This window comes from Patagioenas fasciata, chromosome 12 (assembly GCF_037038585.1).
Source record: "Patagioenas fasciata isolate bPatFas1 chromosome 12, bPatFas1.hap1, whole genome shotgun sequence".
Lineage (NCBI taxonomy): Eukaryota > Metazoa > Chordata > Aves > Columbiformes > Columbidae > Patagioenas > Patagioenas fasciata.
Window position 1 is genome coordinate 13885058 of NC_092531.1, and position 17796 is coordinate 13902853.

Here is a 17796-nt window from a genome sequence, read left to right on the forward strand (position 1 = left end):
TTACTTTTTAATGGGCCAAACTGCTGCAGTTTCTAAGCTGGATTCAAAATAACCTCTTAGCACATCGCTCTAAAGGGATCTCCAGCCATCACCCATAAAACTGAAACACAGTTTGTACTAAAAAGCCATTTACAAGCCATTCCCTCCTTGTCTTCTTGGTTTCGTGCAGTTGTTGTAAAGCTCCGACGCTTGCTTCTGGAAAAGGAAAGTGATATTTTGGAACACACTGCTTGTGGCTTTTGTTTTCAAGTTAAAGCAAGCTCAGAAATCAATACATTTGGATTTTTTTTCTCCTCTAGGATCCAACAGCGGAAGAAGCGTCAGCAGTCTGGCCGAGGGGAGACTCGTGGTTGCTGGTGACAGATGGGAACAGTGCTCGGGGACATTCGCAGGATCACACCTGGCTGGGGAAGGTGGGTGCTGCCCAGGGTGCGGGTGAGACCCATGGCCAGGGCAAGGCTTGGTGACCCTGCCAGGGTGCTGCTGCCTGGCCCACGTGTCTCCGTGTTATCCAGGAAAATGTAGCAGCCAACACACTGTCCGCAGAGCTGGGAAATGCATTTCAGTGTCGCTGTATCACTCACAGGTAGTTGGTAGCACCCGGTGAGCAGGCAGGGAGCAGAGACCTGTGCCAGGGCTGCAGTTTGTCCTCTTCCCAGAGACACTGGAGCCGCATGAACGTGCCTCATCTCGCCCTTAACCTTCATCTTTTGTTTCAAGCTTTTAATTGTGAAATATTCTGTGTGCGTTTTACATGCATAATTATGGGGCAAAAGATGGTGATAAAATAGTTTAAACTAATAAGATTATTAAGTAACCTCTGCTACTGGTAATTCCTCACTCGAACAGGCGCGTGGTTCACTGTAATTAGTTTTCTGCTTCGCTGGAGCATGCTTAAAGGAGCTGGGAGGGTTTTTTGAGGAGAGAAAGCTGTAAAGCTGAGCTCATGGCAGAACAGGGTTTGGAAATGTCCTTCCTGGTCCCCCAGAGCACAGTGTGGTTGTGGGGCCTGGTCTGTGTGGTGGCATGGACTGGGGGGACAGCTCTGCTCCCCTGGGCGCTCTGCTCACGGTTTGCACCATCCATCTGCACTTCAGTAATTGCCCCATCTTGCCAGACCCCTGCCATATAATGGATTATTTTTTTCTGTGGGTGACTGACTGTTGCTGCACGGGTGGTAGAGTGCTCTGTGAAGGGTGGTGCTATGAGAAAGGAAAGCCTTACCATTTATTGCCTGAGTAAATTATGGATAACAGGCCAATGCCTTCAGTCTGGGTTTGCGGAAATAACCAATGGCTTCACAGGCAAATTGCCTTATCTGGGCAGCAAGACAATGTTCTTCTGCAAGGAAAGGCGGTGAATAGGAATCTGTCCTCTTGTCCATAGTGGTGGTCAGTGCTGTGCAGGCAGGGCACTGTTTTGGTTAATTTTGTTAATTTTCATCCACATGGAATGCCACGGATGTCCATCCCCAGGGCGAGTTGTGAGCAGCGCCACCATGCAGTGCAGCCACCCGACTGTCAGCATCCCTGCACCGAAGTCTTGCCTGCCCCCCTGCCTGCACCCTGGTGATGTTTTGGGGCTGGTGGACTAGAAGGCAGAGGGCTCAATCCTTTCCGCGTGGCTGCAGGGCTGGCGAGTGCTGCGAGTGAAGCCAGTTGCTAATTTTGCAGTGTCAGTTGTTTGGCAGCTCGTTTTCGTTAGCTAAAGGCAAACATCTGTGACTCTAATGCAGAAAGCCTCCTTATTACCTGTGTCAACAATTTTATTTTTAAAACACTATGCAAAGTGAGAGGTGCATCCCTTATCTGGTGTACGGCGGCCGCATATGTAACACCATCATATAATTAACAGTCAAGATCATTTACATTGTCGCTTAGCTAATTTTCATAATGTTTTCTTTATTATCAGAGGAAGAAATTAACCCAAGAATTTATTTACATACTAGTCTCAAACAGTAACAGCTTGCTAATTGCCTGTTAGGTGATTAATAAGCTTACAGCAGATGCTAATGAATCGAGAGCTCACTGTTTCAAAGGTGCTCTTGCAGCATGCTTGTGTTTTGGCAGCTTAATTAGTGCAATAATTATGTACTTGTTGCTCCTTCTTTCAAGCAAATACTGTCAAATGCTTAAAAGATTAAAGAGAATTATATCGCTGAGAACTAGCTGTGCTTAAGTGTTCTGCTTTTGCTAACTTCCCTGTTGTTTCCAAAATGGGAACGGATAAATGCAATTATGGCAGCAGGTTTTTGTGGGGTTTGCTGGTGGTGGAAGATGCGAGCAGAGCCCATTGGCTGCTCCTCACCCCAGCCCCTCCTAGGAGCAGTTTCACAGGGAGTTTGGTCAAAATGGGGACTGAAGTGCTGCAAAACCCTCCCAAGCCAAGCTGGTGGAGGCTCCACAAGCCTCTTCCCTCGGGAGCTTTTCCAACCTTGTCTTGTGGTGGGGGAATAGGAGATTTTCCATGCCACAAGGGTGGATCCTGAGTAAAGGCACTGTGCAATGTGGGAGCTGGATGGGGTGGTCCTGTTGGTGCTCAGAGCTGCTAAAGCCTCTGAGGACCCATAAGAGCCTGTATTTTTGGGTGGGTGGCCTTGCTGATCTTTCTCCAGGAGGAGGAGGAGAAGAGTCATGGAGGAGAGGGGTGGCTGTGCTGGGCCAGCCAGGACTAGTTTCTACCTTGAGGGTGAAGAAGTAAAGTCAAATCTTGCAGGATGAGGTGGAGAGATATCCATGTTTGCCATCATGGGTTGATTGCTCATCTCAGCCATCTCCATGCATCCAGGGCTTGCAGACCTCCTTCAGAGAGTCATAGACTCATAGAATATCTCAAGTTGGAAGAGACCCATGAGGATCATTAAGTCCATCTCCCTGCTTCTTGCAGGACTACCTAAAACCAATCTGTATGACTAAGAGCGTTGTCCAGGTGCTCCTTGAACTCTGACAGGGTTGGTGCCATGACCTCTTCTCTGGGGACCCTGTTCAAGTGACTGACCACCCTCTCAGTGAAGAAGCTTTTCCCAATGTCCAATCTGAACTTGAATCAGTATTTAAGATTATAAGAGATTGGTATAAACGATTGTGTAATAAGCACCCTGTCTTGAGATTTCAATATTTTTTCAAACTTGAGAAAATATGATTTACAAATCAGAGAGTTCTAGATTTGTAAATTTGATAACTGGAGTGATCAGAAATTGGTTTGATTGTCATCATGCTTATTTTCAGCTAACAAACGTGTTGTGCTGGGAAGTGCCTGCCCCATCCCGTTGGGTCTCTCAGCCACCCCTGTGGATTTGCCGTCCCTGCCTGCACCCCGGTCCCAGCCGGGCAGGGCAGCTGCTGTGCACAGTTGTCATCTTTCCCAGGACTGCTGCCCTGCGCAGTTGTCACCTTTCCCTGCACCTTCCCCCTTTCCCTCTGGTGTGGGAGGGACTGGAGCAGATGCAGAGCTCCAGGAGTGAGCAGCCCCAGGTCCCTGCCATGGCACTGACACGTTCCTCTGTCCCTCTCCAGCACTGTGTGTGCATCTCTGCTCAGATGTCCCCACGACGGCCCTTGGAGCTCCTTCCTAAGCAGTAGCAGCCCCTCCAAACGCATCTCTGTGTGCACAGAGACAGCAGGTGAAGTGCTGGGATGCAGCCGCTGCGAGAAGATGGAGAGATGCTGCGGAGGAGCCTCTCACAAGCATCCTACCGTGCATACTGGGCCTGGAGAGGTGTCCCTGTCCTGAGGAGCAGGGAAGGCCGGTGAAGTGCCACTCGACTGTTCGAACGCGCGTACCCGGGGGGAACGGCGGGCAGCGGGGCTGCAGATCACGCCGGCAATCTCCGGTTTCCTTGGTGACAGACGGGTTCTCTCCGCTGCACAAGAGCTTGGGCTTGACGGGTGGAGAGGAGCCTTTTTTCCTGGATATTATACTTTATTATTTGGTGTAGGGTTTTCAAGGTCCTTGTTGTTTTGAATCTGGGGGACAGCAGAGCCCCATCCACTCCCCTGGGCAAAGGCGCAGCTGCAGCAGTGGGCTCCTTGCTCCCACTCCTCCCGCAGTAGCTGTTGCCATCTTGTTTAATTCCAGCATTATCTGATTGTCGCAGTGTATTTCTCTATATTTGGCAGCAAGCCAATTTGTTACTTAACCTGTAATTGCACTTTAATATAAGCTATCTCAAAAATGTATTTTCGGAATAAGTCTTATAAACACATGATATGCTCCCAACATCAAACCTCTGTATTGCTTGGGAGGAGGCTCTTTGCAGGATTTGGCACTGGTTCTGTTAGTTTTAGTTGCTGATGCTTTATCACAGGCTGACACACTGTATGTCGTTAAAGGGCACAGCCCGTCGGAGTTGGCCATATTTAAAAAATGACTTCTTCCCAGGAATTTACTATGAATGGGATTTGCTGCTGATTTGTTGACTTGAACCCTGGGAACCCCACGAATCTTCAAACTTTTGTGGAATCGCGTTATTGTGGGAACTGTGGTGCTTTTTGGTTTGTGAAATGCAAACAGGAAGACCTCATCTACAATAATAGCGAGAATAACGTTCAGCAGTGTTAATACAGCTGCCAGTGGCTGCTGGCAGATTCACTTTTTAATAACTCCAATTTTACAAATTATATGCTGATAACATGTTTTACTATCATCCTGTGTTGGTTCCCTGCTGCAGTTGTAGGGGAGGGAAGGTATTCAATCTCCATCTTCACTCATTAATTTTAAAAAGTTGGCCACTATTTGCAAAGTGTTAAGCATATAAAAATTAATGTTGACAAATCTTTGAGGAATAGAATGAAACAAAAGAAATCAATTAAGGAAGCAGCCTGCGGTTATATTTTATCATCTAAATTGTGCGCAGCCTTGCAAACTCTGGTGCTGAATGGAAATCTTAGGAGATGAAGGTGGGGCTCAGGATGGAACTCAATATTTGCTGATATTACCTACAATTGTGATGAGTGTCAGTGCATGTCTCCTCCAGGTCTGGTCACCAGCTCAAGCGTGGGTAATGACCTTAGGTGGGCAATGGGAAAAGCCTCAGCGGTCTTGGGCCTTGAATTAATTCTGGAAGGTATTTTGATGCAAACTGGGAGATGTGTTGGGTGTGAGGCCAGTTTTGGGGACCCACAGCCCCACTGTTTGCATGGTTTCACTGTTTGTCCTGTGGCTTGATGTTCTTGCGGTTGAAGGAGGTGTCCAAGAGCCCCCTCTTTGGGGTAATGTCACAGGTCCAAGTGGAGAAGGAAACCTTGGCTACCCTTGCACTGCTCCTGCATTTCCAGGGCTGTTCACACCCTCCTCTGGCTCAGAACATGCACCAAATCCTGACTTCTCCTCTATTCCCCTGGGTCTGAGTCAAAGAGGTATGGAAGTTTCCACTGCCCACCCTCCCCTTGAAAGTTTTTGAGGTTTTACCCAAGCCTCCTCATGTCCACACACATCTGTTTTGACCCAGAAGCAACAGAGACCGTGTGTTGCAGAGCGGTGAGTGTGTGGACTGAGGGCTCAGTGCTGAGGACCAGAACTTCTTGCATCTCCATTCTTGATGCATCCTGAGCCCAGCATGGGCAGGGCAGGACCTCAGCATGTGCCTCCTCCATGATCCTTCCCCGTCCCTGTCCCGAGGCAGTGCCCAGGGCTCCAGGGGCAGGGGACAGAGAGGTGACAGTGAGCACCAGCTCATCCTCCGCCCCAGCATCCCTGCCCTTTTAACCGAGGGACAGTGCTCTTCTGCTATCAATGAGTCACTTCTGCTTAGGCCAGCAGTATAAATTAATTTGGATGTCTGTGTGATCCTATCAGTGTTATCTCGGGCTTTGTATTTTAAGGCTTCTGTGGCCTTCAGAGTAAATAAGTGTTTTCCGCAGATGACATATGAACCCAGAGGAGAAGGGTAAGTTGTCTTGGCCGGCCCTGGCACAGCAGTAGAAACCCTGTAGGGATTTCACCACCAGTTGTCTGACGGGCTAATGTTGTGTTACACGCAGGAGAGTGATGAAGGGAGCGCCCCAAACCAGCTCGCGCCCCAAACCAGCTCGCGCCCCAAACCAGCTCATGGGGGGATCCCGGTTCCGCTTCCCAGTTGGCTGAGCTACCTGTGACCTTGTGCAAGCCCACAGCTCCAGCAGTGTGCTTGGCTAATGGCTTCCAATGAAAAATTATTGTACTGACCATTTTATTCATGTATTTTGTTTTTATGAAGACTCAGAAAGACTCATAAGAATTTCAGAAGTCTGTATAGAAAATACAGCTAAGGAAGATCTCCATCCCAGGGAAGGGTAAAGGAAAGATCCATCAAAGGATATCTCTAGCATTCACTTTATTTTATTACTTTCAGTGATTTCATTACCTTCATTTTGCTTTCTGTTGCATTCCATCACTTATTTAATAAAACCCTCTCTGGCGTTAAGTAGCAGTTTAGTTTTTATGGTAATGCTAAACTTAATCAGATGCTCAAATTAGCTTGAAATTAATTATATTGACAGCAATAACCCTTAGCTCCCTCTTCATGTCCTGTGTACAGATCTCCTTCAAGATGGTTTTAAATGCCATTTAGACACAGAAATTAGTTGCAGCCCAGTTCCCTGCTGACGAGGGTCTGTCCTACAAGCAGCGCTGGTGGCTGCTGGGACTGTCCCCAGTGCCCAGAACGGAGACAGACCAGAAATCTGCAACACAACCAACATCAGTTTGGAGGTTGGTGCTTCTTTTCCTTAAACCGGCAAATTCTGAGCTTCCCCTAGCATCCCTTCTTGGGCTTTTGGAGTACCTGAAGGAACCACCTTGCTATGGGGGCAAACGAAGTGCGAGGGACAGCTGGAGGTCCCTGGGCTGCCTTTGTCTGAGAGTCCCTGCAGCACCAGGACCCACAGCTCTTCCTCAGGTAGGACTGACTGGGAAGGTCTGGCAGGGCAGGGGACAGGGATGAGTGTGCTGTCACCATCCAGCGTCATCCTGCTTTCCTCCCAGCCAGCCTGGTGGCAGAGGGGGGACACCAGCTGCACCCCCTTGCTCCAGGGGCACCTGGGCTGCTCTGGGCTTGGGGCTCCCACTGATACTCCTCACAGCATCTTTCTGCAGTAGCATCCCATGGAAATCAAACTGGACCCTTCCTGTGCAGAAGGACAGCGGGACAGATGAGACTGCTTCACGCAGGAGTGCGGCCAGCGACTTTTCACCACTTCTGTTGGAAAATGTATCAATACTTTGTAGGGTCAAAAATCCTCTGAGAAGGATTTTCCTGCTTGTCTGATGGGGTCTGCTCCCAACCCCAAGCTGGCTTGCTCTGCACCATGTGTCCAAGGCAGCATTGTAAGCAGGCTGAGCTGGAGGTCTCTCCATCGAGGGCTTGGGGCCCTGGACCACCTGGCTGCCTCATGCTGGGGGATCCCCATGGCAGAGGAGCCCTGGCTTGCCGTGCATGGGCTGCTGCCTGTCCCCATTGCCATCACCACTGGGAGGGCTCCAGCAAGGATCCCCCAAGTGTGGGAAGGAGCCTCCTGCCTTTGCTCTCCAGGGTTTCTCTTGGAGCTGCCAGGAAATGTCGCCTGGTGCTCTCCCGTCCGCGCAAGAGCCTGGCCGGGTCCAGCCCCTCCAGCGGCAGCTGCTATCGATAATTGCTCCGTGTTGGTGGAGAGCCATTTGTTATTGATGCCACTTTAGAGGTCTGATTAGCTTAACACGCCTCATTGCTCTAAAAAAAGCCAACTTCTCGGGTTCCCCGTGCTGGGATGCAGCCTGGCACGCCGTGCAGCCCCATGAGCATCGCCCGCTGCTCCGCCACGCCGTGACCTTTCGTGGAGCTGCCCCGCGTGTCCCGGAGCACATAAGGTGTTAAACTGCATTAATGAGACTGATGTGATAAACCCTGCCAGCATGGAGCCAGCCCGCTCCGCTCCAGTCCGCTTGCTTGCCCTCAAGTCTGATGTGATTTTGCATTTAAATAGCCAGAAGAGTTTGTAATATTAATGCACGGTTCATTGCCAGCGAAATTTGGGCTAGGTATACACTTCACTGGAGAGTGAAGACAGCCTGATTCATCGAGGATTCCTGCTAAATCTGCTGTAGGTTCCCAGGGACCTGGAAAATGCATTATGGTAAAAATCAACATGACCTTCTGAAAGCACCGCGCAGAGCCTGGATCTGTATTGCTCACGCTGGAGCAATGCTTGGCACGGCAGAGGTCTCCCCCATTGTTTGCATTCTGGCTGGATGAGAGAAAAGTAATCAAATTAGAATTAAAAAAAAAATAAACTTCCAGAAATCGAGCAATATCCGCGGACTATGTTTAACTTGCGTGATATATGTGATCGTGTGCAGGCATACGCACGCCCCTATGCAATTGTCATGTTAAAGCTTGTTTTGCTTTTGATTGGCTCCGAGGCAGAATAATATGGGGGCTGTAATGTAAGTTGTTTTTCCTTTTGGAATGAATAACTCCTGCGGTAAAGCTGACACGAAGCATAAATTTGTTAAATTACATAAACATTATTGCGACCCATAAAATTCAATGAATCCTCGTCGCCTGTTTACTCATGGCTGGCTTTACTGTTTGCACAATGTAATTTAAAGTGTCAATTTGCTCTCAAATAAAAAACATCTGGCCTTTTGACATGCCAAAAAAACTGCAGAGATGATCTGAGAAAGGAGCTAAAAGCCTGGGCTTTACATAGCAGTTAGCAAGAGGCTCTTAAAAGGAAGCCAATATCATCCAGATCAATTGATGGCCTCTTGGCAAGCCTACTTCTGCAAACCCTGTAAGATTAGTAAATTTTATCCTAATTAAAATTAAGAAAAGCCATGGAAGGCTGGCACGTGCTTTGCAATTACATCTCCTGCCAATATTGACATCCATTCTATTGGATTTTAAACAATCTTATTATTTTGTAATCATGAATAACAAGAAGAAAATTATACTTTTACAAGAGATTTTTATTCTGGATGAGCTACAGAGTCCCAGTAAATTAATTCACCTCCCTAAGCCCCTTAGCTCAAGATTCTCCTTGAAAATCTCAGACTTTGGTAGTCGGGCTTGTAGGAATGGCTACATACACAGAGCCACGGGCTTAGAAAGGCCGGTAAATCTCAGCTTAATCCCTAATAAGCGGTAATACGTATCGCTCCCCCAGACAGCTTGGGAAGATGCTGACCTAAATAACGGGAGCTGAGAAGCCACATGTGGCAGAAATCCTCCCGCCAGCTCACTCTGCCATCCACGCCGCTCCCGCTGATGGATGGAGACATTTATGATTTGCATAGGAGACAGTTGGTGTAATTACGGATTACCGAATAAAGCCAATTGGTTGCAAAGATTAGAGAGGCCATGTCCCATAGGAGCTGCCGGAGACCCACACGGCGTTGCTTAGTCCTGGTTCTGGTTTTGGGGCAGAAAGCCTGGGAAGCGGAAAGCGCGAGTGGTCCCTGCTCATCGCCCGCCCCGACCCGCGGTTCAAGGCATGGATGGAAAACAAGCAGCCAGACATCGGCTTGTGGGGTAATTATAAACCCTCTGGAAGAATCAGAGCAGATCCCTGCTATGAAAGCAGGAGGTTACGGCGAGTTCAGGCATTGTTTTAATTAAGGGAGAGACATCTCTTCCTGAAGGGAGCACTGACATCACGTTACGGCCGATAGGAAAGATTTCCCATATTGTCAGCGAGGGTTAGACACATTTGTGCGTAAATAAACTGTGATTTCTCTTCACCCGCTAGGATAACACACCATATTTTCTTTTAAAGTATATGGGGCTGGCGGTGGTTTTACTCTAATCAAGTTCTTGGCATTTTGTACAGGCGTATAATGGGACTCAAGTAGTTGCACATTTTCTGTAATTGGACTCGAGTAATTGCACATTTCTCTAAATGATTAATGAACGGAATTTAAAAGTTTGAAAAAAGTTGCCTGCTACACTGGAGAAAATGTAACGTCAGCGGGGCTGGGGAGAGAGATTGTTACACAAATATTTATGAACTGGTGGCTAAAGGGCTACGTGACAGCAGAGAAATCCTGTACCCACGTACTGCGGGGGGAGCGAACCGGGCTGGCAGAGTTATTCCGCAGCCGAGTCCCTGAGTGGTGTAAAGCACAAAGCTCCGGTGGGGATTATCAGATCAAGATATTATAGAGATAACACGTGTCAAAGGTGACTTCTGCCAAGTTCCGTTTTATCATCCCTCAAGGTAGATTAAAAAACTAAATAATTTCCAGCCCATGGATTTCTGCGGGTACCTATTGCAAGATGATTTCTGCTTTATTTCCCATCCTGCAAGCTAGCAGCATTAAAGGACAGTATTCAATAGGAGTGCTAGAAACATATGGTGCAAATCACTTGCTTTGGAAGTCATCTTAGAAGGAAGAAAAAAAAAATAGCTGTGGATACCCATATGTAAAGCCGGAGTGCAAACATGGCAGGGGGAGGCTGGTTCTGCCTGCTGCGGCTCCCAGTCGGGGAACACGGACACCTCCCGTGACATTTGCTGCCTGGAGAGATCCGCTTTGTCCCAGGCTCTGCAGTGGGTGGCAGATGTGGATGGAATGGGGTAGGCGTGGGTTCAGGTGAATTTGCAAGGGGATAAGTGCACCCATCTGCACCCAGCGCTTGACTCCTGCACCCATTTGCACCCAGCATTTGGCTGATGCACCCATTTTGGCTCATACGCTCTTCTGCACCCACACTTGGCTCCTGCACCCATCTGCGCCCATGCTTGACTCATGCATCCATCTCAGCTAGTGCATCCATCTTGGCTCCTGCACCCATCTGCACCCATGGTCGGCTCCTGCACCCAGTGCTTGGCTTATGTACCCATCTTGGCTCCTGCACCCATCTGCACCCATTTGGGCTCCTGCACCCCCAGCCAGGCTGCTGGCAACTGCAGATCCACCCGCAGCAATTTGGCCTGTAGGTCAGAGGCTTTGGTGAAAGAGCCGGGGCAAAGGTGGTGGGTAGGGGCTTGGGGATTTGCAGGGTATAGCTGGATCCGCAAGGCTGGGTACTAGGATGTGCAACCAAATGAAACCAAGAAAACAAAGAATATTTTTTTACTCCACAATTTCAGCATAGTTTCAATTTGAAATAATTTTAATGCTTCAGTTTGCCAATGAGGATGAAAAATCACTTCCTAACAGAAAATCCACGCTTTTCCCCATGGTGCAAACCCTCCGGGCGTGCAATGGGACCTGCGTTACCAGCCACCGCCCGGCCCCAACCCTTGCTCCCGCGGAGCTGCGACAGCCAAGCATCGCTCTGCTTGGTTCCGTTGGGGATTCTGGGCTCATCTGCACATTTGGGAAATAAATACCTGTTCTGGAAGGAGCTGGCACAGCACTCGCCGCCTGCTCTGCAGCCGCCCTGGCTCTCACCTCTCCCTCCCTTTGATTTCACACCACAGCCACTCTCTTCCCACCCCTGGGCAGATGTTAAAGTTAAATCCGGCTCAGGAGCAGCCAGGGGCGATTCGGGGGTGGTGCTCGGGACTGCAGGGCAGGTCCTCATGGCAGCCCTCCTGGGGAGAGGAGGGGCATCCCTGCTGCTATGAAAACAGGGGAAATCTGTGGCAAACTGGAAGCGTTTGGTGAAGGAGATGGGTAGCTGGGTTCTGTGGTTCCATGGTCCAGCTCAGTGTCAGACTGGGACCGCAGCGGGGACTCCGGGTGCCGGCTCTGGCCCTCTCCCTAATGCTGCCAAGTCTGTGGCCTCCCCTGCACTGGTTGGAAATGAGGATTGTTGTCTAGTTTTGCTGTGGTTTTTGGCTGCTGTCTGGTCCTGCTGGTTTCTGAGTGGTGTTCAGAGGTGTTGGCTCTTTTTTCTGTCAGAGCAGGAGTTGCAGCATGGGAGGGAGGTTCTGCTTTTCTAACAGATGTACCAAGAATTACTCTCAATCGAGACCTTTCTGCTCCCAGGATTCAGGCATTGTTGAAAAAAAAATTCTAAGATGAAAAATGATGGTTTAAATTAGGGAAGAAGTGTTTTGGAAAAAAAAAGAATGAATGTGCTAAAGGCTTTGCTTGGCGCCTGCCATGCCCGAGGGGCTCTGGGCCAGGGCTGCACAGCCGAGCTGGAAATTACTGTGATGTGCAGGGGGAAAAAGCACCAGGCAGGTGTGAGCTTTGGCACCTCAGACATGGGAATGGGAGCTGGAGGTTTGCAGCCCCATCCTTGGCTCTCCCAGCCAGGCTGGGTGATGCAGGGGGGATCTGCAGGGTGGGCTGCGGGCGCGAGGGCTGGGTGTCCTGGTTTTAAGTGAAGCTGAGCTCTTTTAGGAGGGGGTTGACTACTTCCCTTCGACATAACCTGGCAATAAACCTACAGCACAGGGAATTTTTTAAATACCAACACACATGAAGCTGATAACGCTGGACTGTTGCTCCTCTGGGTGCGCAAAGAGCTGCCTAGTGCTAGCCCAGGCTTGGGGCTCCTCGTTAAACCTGGGCCCCCTCAGACCCCCTCTCACTCCAAACATGGGCACTTGATGGATGGGCTGTCGCCTCACCCCAGGGATGTCAAATCAAAGCAGATTAGAGGAGCTGCGTGGGGAGCAGCGTGCTGAGCTGCCCGCGATGGGGCTGAGCTGATGATAAGCCCTGAGCTCAGACTAAACACAGCGGGGGGCCGTGGGCCCACTCCCCAGCAGGGATCACACAGGGTGTGCTGGCTGCCCCTCCACACATTGCTGCTGAGTCCCACTGCCTGCAGCTCCTGCCTGCGCTGCCTGTGCTCCCCGGGCACACCAGCACATGGGCACACGCCAGCGCGCACAGGCGATGGGCACGGCCTGGCAGTGCCTGGAGGGACCTGCATGGCCAGCACAAACTGTCCTGGGTGTCCCAGGCTCCTCTGGCCGGTGACGGTCCCCCCGGGCTCTGCCTGGCACTGCCATCCCGCCGGCATGATGTCATTCCCACACTGGCTTTGGCACCAAACGCTTGGCCAGGGCTGCTGGCCTGGAGACAGAGAGAGGACGGTCTGGGCACACAGGGATGGCCAGATGGGATCGCAGGGTGGGAGGAAAGGTCCAGCTCCAAATCTCTTTTTTTTTTTTAATTTCCCGTGTGCTGCTACAAATCAGCATCCTGTGGGATCCTCCTGTGCTTGAGCTGCACAGGTATGACAACCAGCACCTCAAGTCCTCACTGAGCTCCAGGAGGTCTCAGGGGATATAAGTCCCTCTTCATCACTCTGTGCGAAGAGTGGGAGAAGCCCCCTGCCCTGTGCCTGCCCAGCAGCCCCCTGCACCGAGACGGGCGTTTTCCAGCACCCTGGGCCAGGAGAAGACATTTCCAGGCCAGGAGGGCAGAGCCCTCTGCACCACCCTGTCCCACAGCCGGGACTGCCACCCACCCCGGTCATGGGTGTGGGAAGCCCTAGTGCAGCCAGGAGGGCTGGGGAGGGAAAACTGCACACAAATATCTGTTCTGGTGTGAGCTGGCAAAACCAAATAAGAGTGAGGCGGCAGCAGCATAGGATTTATAATACCCTCAGCTTTGCTCTCCAATTTCAGCTTTGAAGATGAATGTTTGCTGCACTGTTATTCATTTATACATTATTTTTCCTATCTCCTGAGAGACACTGTGCTTCCTAACACACACACGCAAAATACATTTACTTCTATTGCTAAAAATCATATCAGTTCTGCCTTAAAAGTACATGCTCATAAGCATTCCCCTGTATGGGTGAAGGCCCATCTGTGAAGGTGCAAACCTTGTGGTGTGAGTTCACACCAGGTCAGTAATTGCTCTGGAGGGCACAAAGTTATTGCAAAGTTTTGCAAGATGCTTGTGCTCAGGTGGTCCTGGCTCCTCAGGCAAATGGCTGCGAGTCCCCAGGAATGGGGACAGGGATGGGCTTAGACGGGGACATCAGCTTCCCCTGTGGCACAGGGATGGCGGCCGTGCCGCCGTGTGAACATCACCTGCAACACTCCATGTGAGATGGCTGCGTTAGATCCTGGGGTGATAAAACGTGCGTAATGTTGTGTTGCAAAAGGAACAATGAATGTAAATGAGTTGGTGAGGGTTTTATTATTAAAGGGAAGATTGATGGTTCAGCTATCTGGTGTGGGAAAAGCTAGTGTCCTTATTAAATGTAATTATCTGCAGCACTAATAAAAGCTTGCCCGTTTCCCCGGGTCAGGCTGCCCTCTCCTTTAGCTGCGCTCACAAACCTTAATAAGCAGCAGCTGGAAGAGCCTGAAGAGGAGTTTGGAGATGCCCATCACAGCAAGCACTTGCTAATTGCCGGTCAAGGACGAACACGAGTCTATCAGGGTGGCTGTTAAACTGGCCATGTGGGACGAGGAGCTTCGCCCAGCTCTGAGCTGCTGAGAGGATCTGGAACCGCAAGAGCCTGGAGGGGAGAGAGCCGGCTGGTCCAGGCAGCCCCCGCAAAAATCCACCTGCCCAGAGGAAGCAAAAGCTTTTCCCAGAGGGTGTATGGGAACAGCTCACCCTCCTGCCCGTGTGTCGGGCTCCTTCAGCTGGAGAGAGACGCTCGGGCGCCGCCTCTGTCCACCTTGCCCTGGGATGGTGCTGGTGCAATAATGGTGCTGTTGATGCTGGTGCAATAACGATGCTGATGACCTCAAAGGGATGAGAACAAAAGCTGGAACGTGGAGGAGAGGAGGCATCACCCAAAATGAGATGCTTCAGAGCACTTTGATCTGCTATTGTTTTAATTACCTAAGAATGTGAGATTCTGGATAAAGGATACCTGGATCAACAATTTAATGAGCTTTTCCTTTAGAGGAGGTGTGAGCCAGTCTGCTGGCTGGGCTCGGAACCTTCCAGCAGCGTCAGTGTGGGCTTGGCTGTCCTGGGAAAGCCGCGGGAGCAGAGACAAAGGTTTCTGCTCAGTGGTGGGAAAACAAATACGCTTTCCAACTTTCCCGAAAGAAACACAAAGCAATGCAGTCTCCATCGCTTTTCAGAGGTGCTTCCAACCTGATCTTTTACAACTTCCACTGGAGAAAACATCTGGAAAACCAAAATGACCCTTTCTGGAGGGCAGATGGTCCAACACGCTGTCAAACCGTGTGTGCAGCACAGGGGTGATTGAAGGGGCTTTGCTTGGAGCTTCTGCCACCCCAAACTCTTCATTTTAAAGGGTGCAGTGGGGATGATGTGGCTAGGCCCAAGAGGAGGCTGGGGACCTGCAAATTTGGGCGGGACTCACAAATTCAGGCAGAACCTGCAAATTCAGGCAAAACCTCCAAACCGCATCCCTCGCCTTCACCAATGGCCAAGCAAGGGCTGGAACAGCAGCAACTGAGAAGCTCACCCTCAGTTGTGATTCCCTGGGGCTTCTTGCTGCAAAAAAGGGGAATGCCCAAAGGGATGCTCAGAGGGATTTCCAGAGCGATTCCTGGAGGGATGCCTGGTTCTCCCCAGCCAGGAACTGGGAAGAGGGGAGTGAGGTGGGCTGAGGATTTCAGCTGGAGCAGTTTTTTTGCAGTTTTGTATGATCAAGGGGTAAATAGAGGGAATTTCGTCTCCCATGCATCTGTAAGTAATTCCAAGTTGGGAAGCTATCATTTTTCTAATGGCAACATTTGCTGTAAATTCATGGAATTCTCATCAGAGCTGTAGGATGTAGTCCAGCTCCCATCAAAGCCGGTGGAAATGGCTTTCTGCTTCCCGCAGGGGCTGGACTTGGCCATCATGCTGCTGTTCCAAAACACGGGGTAAATTCAGGGTGCTCCATAAATAATTGTCATTAACAGTGAGGACTGGCACATGCTTCCTTGTGTCCTCTCTGCCTGCCAGGGTCATTAACCTGCCTTGGTGTTCCGGCATCGCTCTGCAGACAGGATGGCACCGAGAGACGGTGGCAGGTCCCACGGTGCTGGCACGCTGCGCTTCGTGCTGGCAAGGCAGGGACGGCCCCACAAAAGCAGAAGTCTTTTTTCCCCAAAAATTGAGATTTTCAAAGGGGACTTTCAGCTCATGGTGCCGAAAGCTCTGTTCCCAGAAACACCCCAATCCATCATAACCGTACCTGTCTCACCTGCCATCACTCACACAAGAAACTCCTTCAACATTGAACCTGGTGTCTAGAGGTTGCATAAACCTTTCTAACTGTGACAAGGGGCTCTGTTTTACAGTCAGCTGGGTTTTTTGGACAGGTGGGGTCAGCAGGAGCTGCAGAGATGAAGCACAAGGGCTGTGGGTTTGCTCCATCCTCTCCTGGGCTGCTTTCGATGCTTGGGAAGTGTCGTGGACCAGCCACAGACGGTGGCAGAGAGGATGCTGAGCTGCCTTCATCCTCGCGCGGTGGCCACCGGCCCCGTGGCAGCTCACGCCGTTGGCAGGGAGTGCTGGGCTGAGCTAATGGTTATAAAAAAAACCTCATTCCTTCTGGCATCTTCACCCCCTGCGGATCAGGAAGGAAAGCTGATTTTTCTGCAATTTCATTTACTACAGGCTGAAAGATTAGTGTACAGGGCTGGCTCCCCTGTCCTCCAGCTAGTTAGAGCGCAATGCTGCTTAAATTGTCTTTTTGATAACTGTTCCGGCTGCAAGAACAGAGATTTCTGTGGGGAATTCACGCAGAGCTGCCTTCAACTTCCCCTATCCTTCATATTGCAATATTACTCTTTACCTAGTAGAAGATATTCCTAATCGGCTTCACAAAAAGCAATAAAGCCTTTTCAACACTTCATTGGCTTTGACATTTAAGGCACGCAGTGGGCAGGAGCACAGGTGGAGGAAGGTGCTCCCCGGCTGGAGCCGTGTGGAGGGAGATGGGTGCTGTTGTCTTATGGGGCATCACCCAAGGGTGGCCATGAGTTTCCTCAGCATCCTGCAACACTCCAGGACCCCAGGATTCCCAGTCCCACACCAGTCTGGGATGCAGCCCCAGCTGGGATGGGCAGCGCTGGCATGTCTCCCATGTGGCTGCAGGTCCTTTGGTTCCTCCCTCCTGTTTATAACCCCAAACAGCTTTTCCCACCTCGGCAGCGCTCTGCTCTGTGGGCTGCAGCTCTCCTGCCCCAGCTGTAATGGGTTGGTTTTATTAGCCTGTGACTGCAGCCGCTAACTGTTGCCTACAAGCCCGGGGAGGATTTCAGCGGGAGGAGGAGTAGCGTGCTGAGCATCCTGGCACGATGCCTTTTCTCCTATAAAGCGTCATGTTTCCAAATGGGTAATTACTGCACTGGGATTTATGCAGTACTTCCTTTAAGTGGTTGTGTGGGCTGCCATTCCTCGATGAATTAAAAAAGAAAAAAATAGAAAAGAAAAAGAAAAAATAAAAAAAGGAGCTGAATCCAGTGGTGCTTGCGAGGTGAGGGCAGAAATGAGATCAGCTTGCTTTACCCTTACCTGGCAATAATGGGAAAGCGCTCTTTCAATTGAGCTGTTCCATTCTTTTGCCCTGAGCTATGAGAAGTAGATTGGATGAAAATTATCAGGCTCCCTGTCTAGAATAAATATTCTTGAAATGGAGCAAGTCATAAATAAGCGAGCAGCAATATCCTGGGTTATGAAGATATAATTTCTATCTTTAATAGCTGAGTAGGCCCTGGGGACTGTCTGGAAGTGGCCTGCCTGGCCCCAGTATTGATGAGGGGAAAAATACAAACAAGCAAAAACCCTTTTGTTTCTTTAACCCTGAAATTATTGATACTCGGAGGGGAACAATGCGGCTGTGCGGCTGCGGGAGGGATTAGCTGGGGCTCAGCCCCGGTTAGTGGCCGGGGGGGCTGCTCCAGCTCCCGGGAGGGGACAGGCACCTCGCGCTGTGTCTGGGACATTCCCTCCTGCAAACCCGGGGCAGGGGGGAGCATGCCCCTGCCACGGAGAATTTAGTAA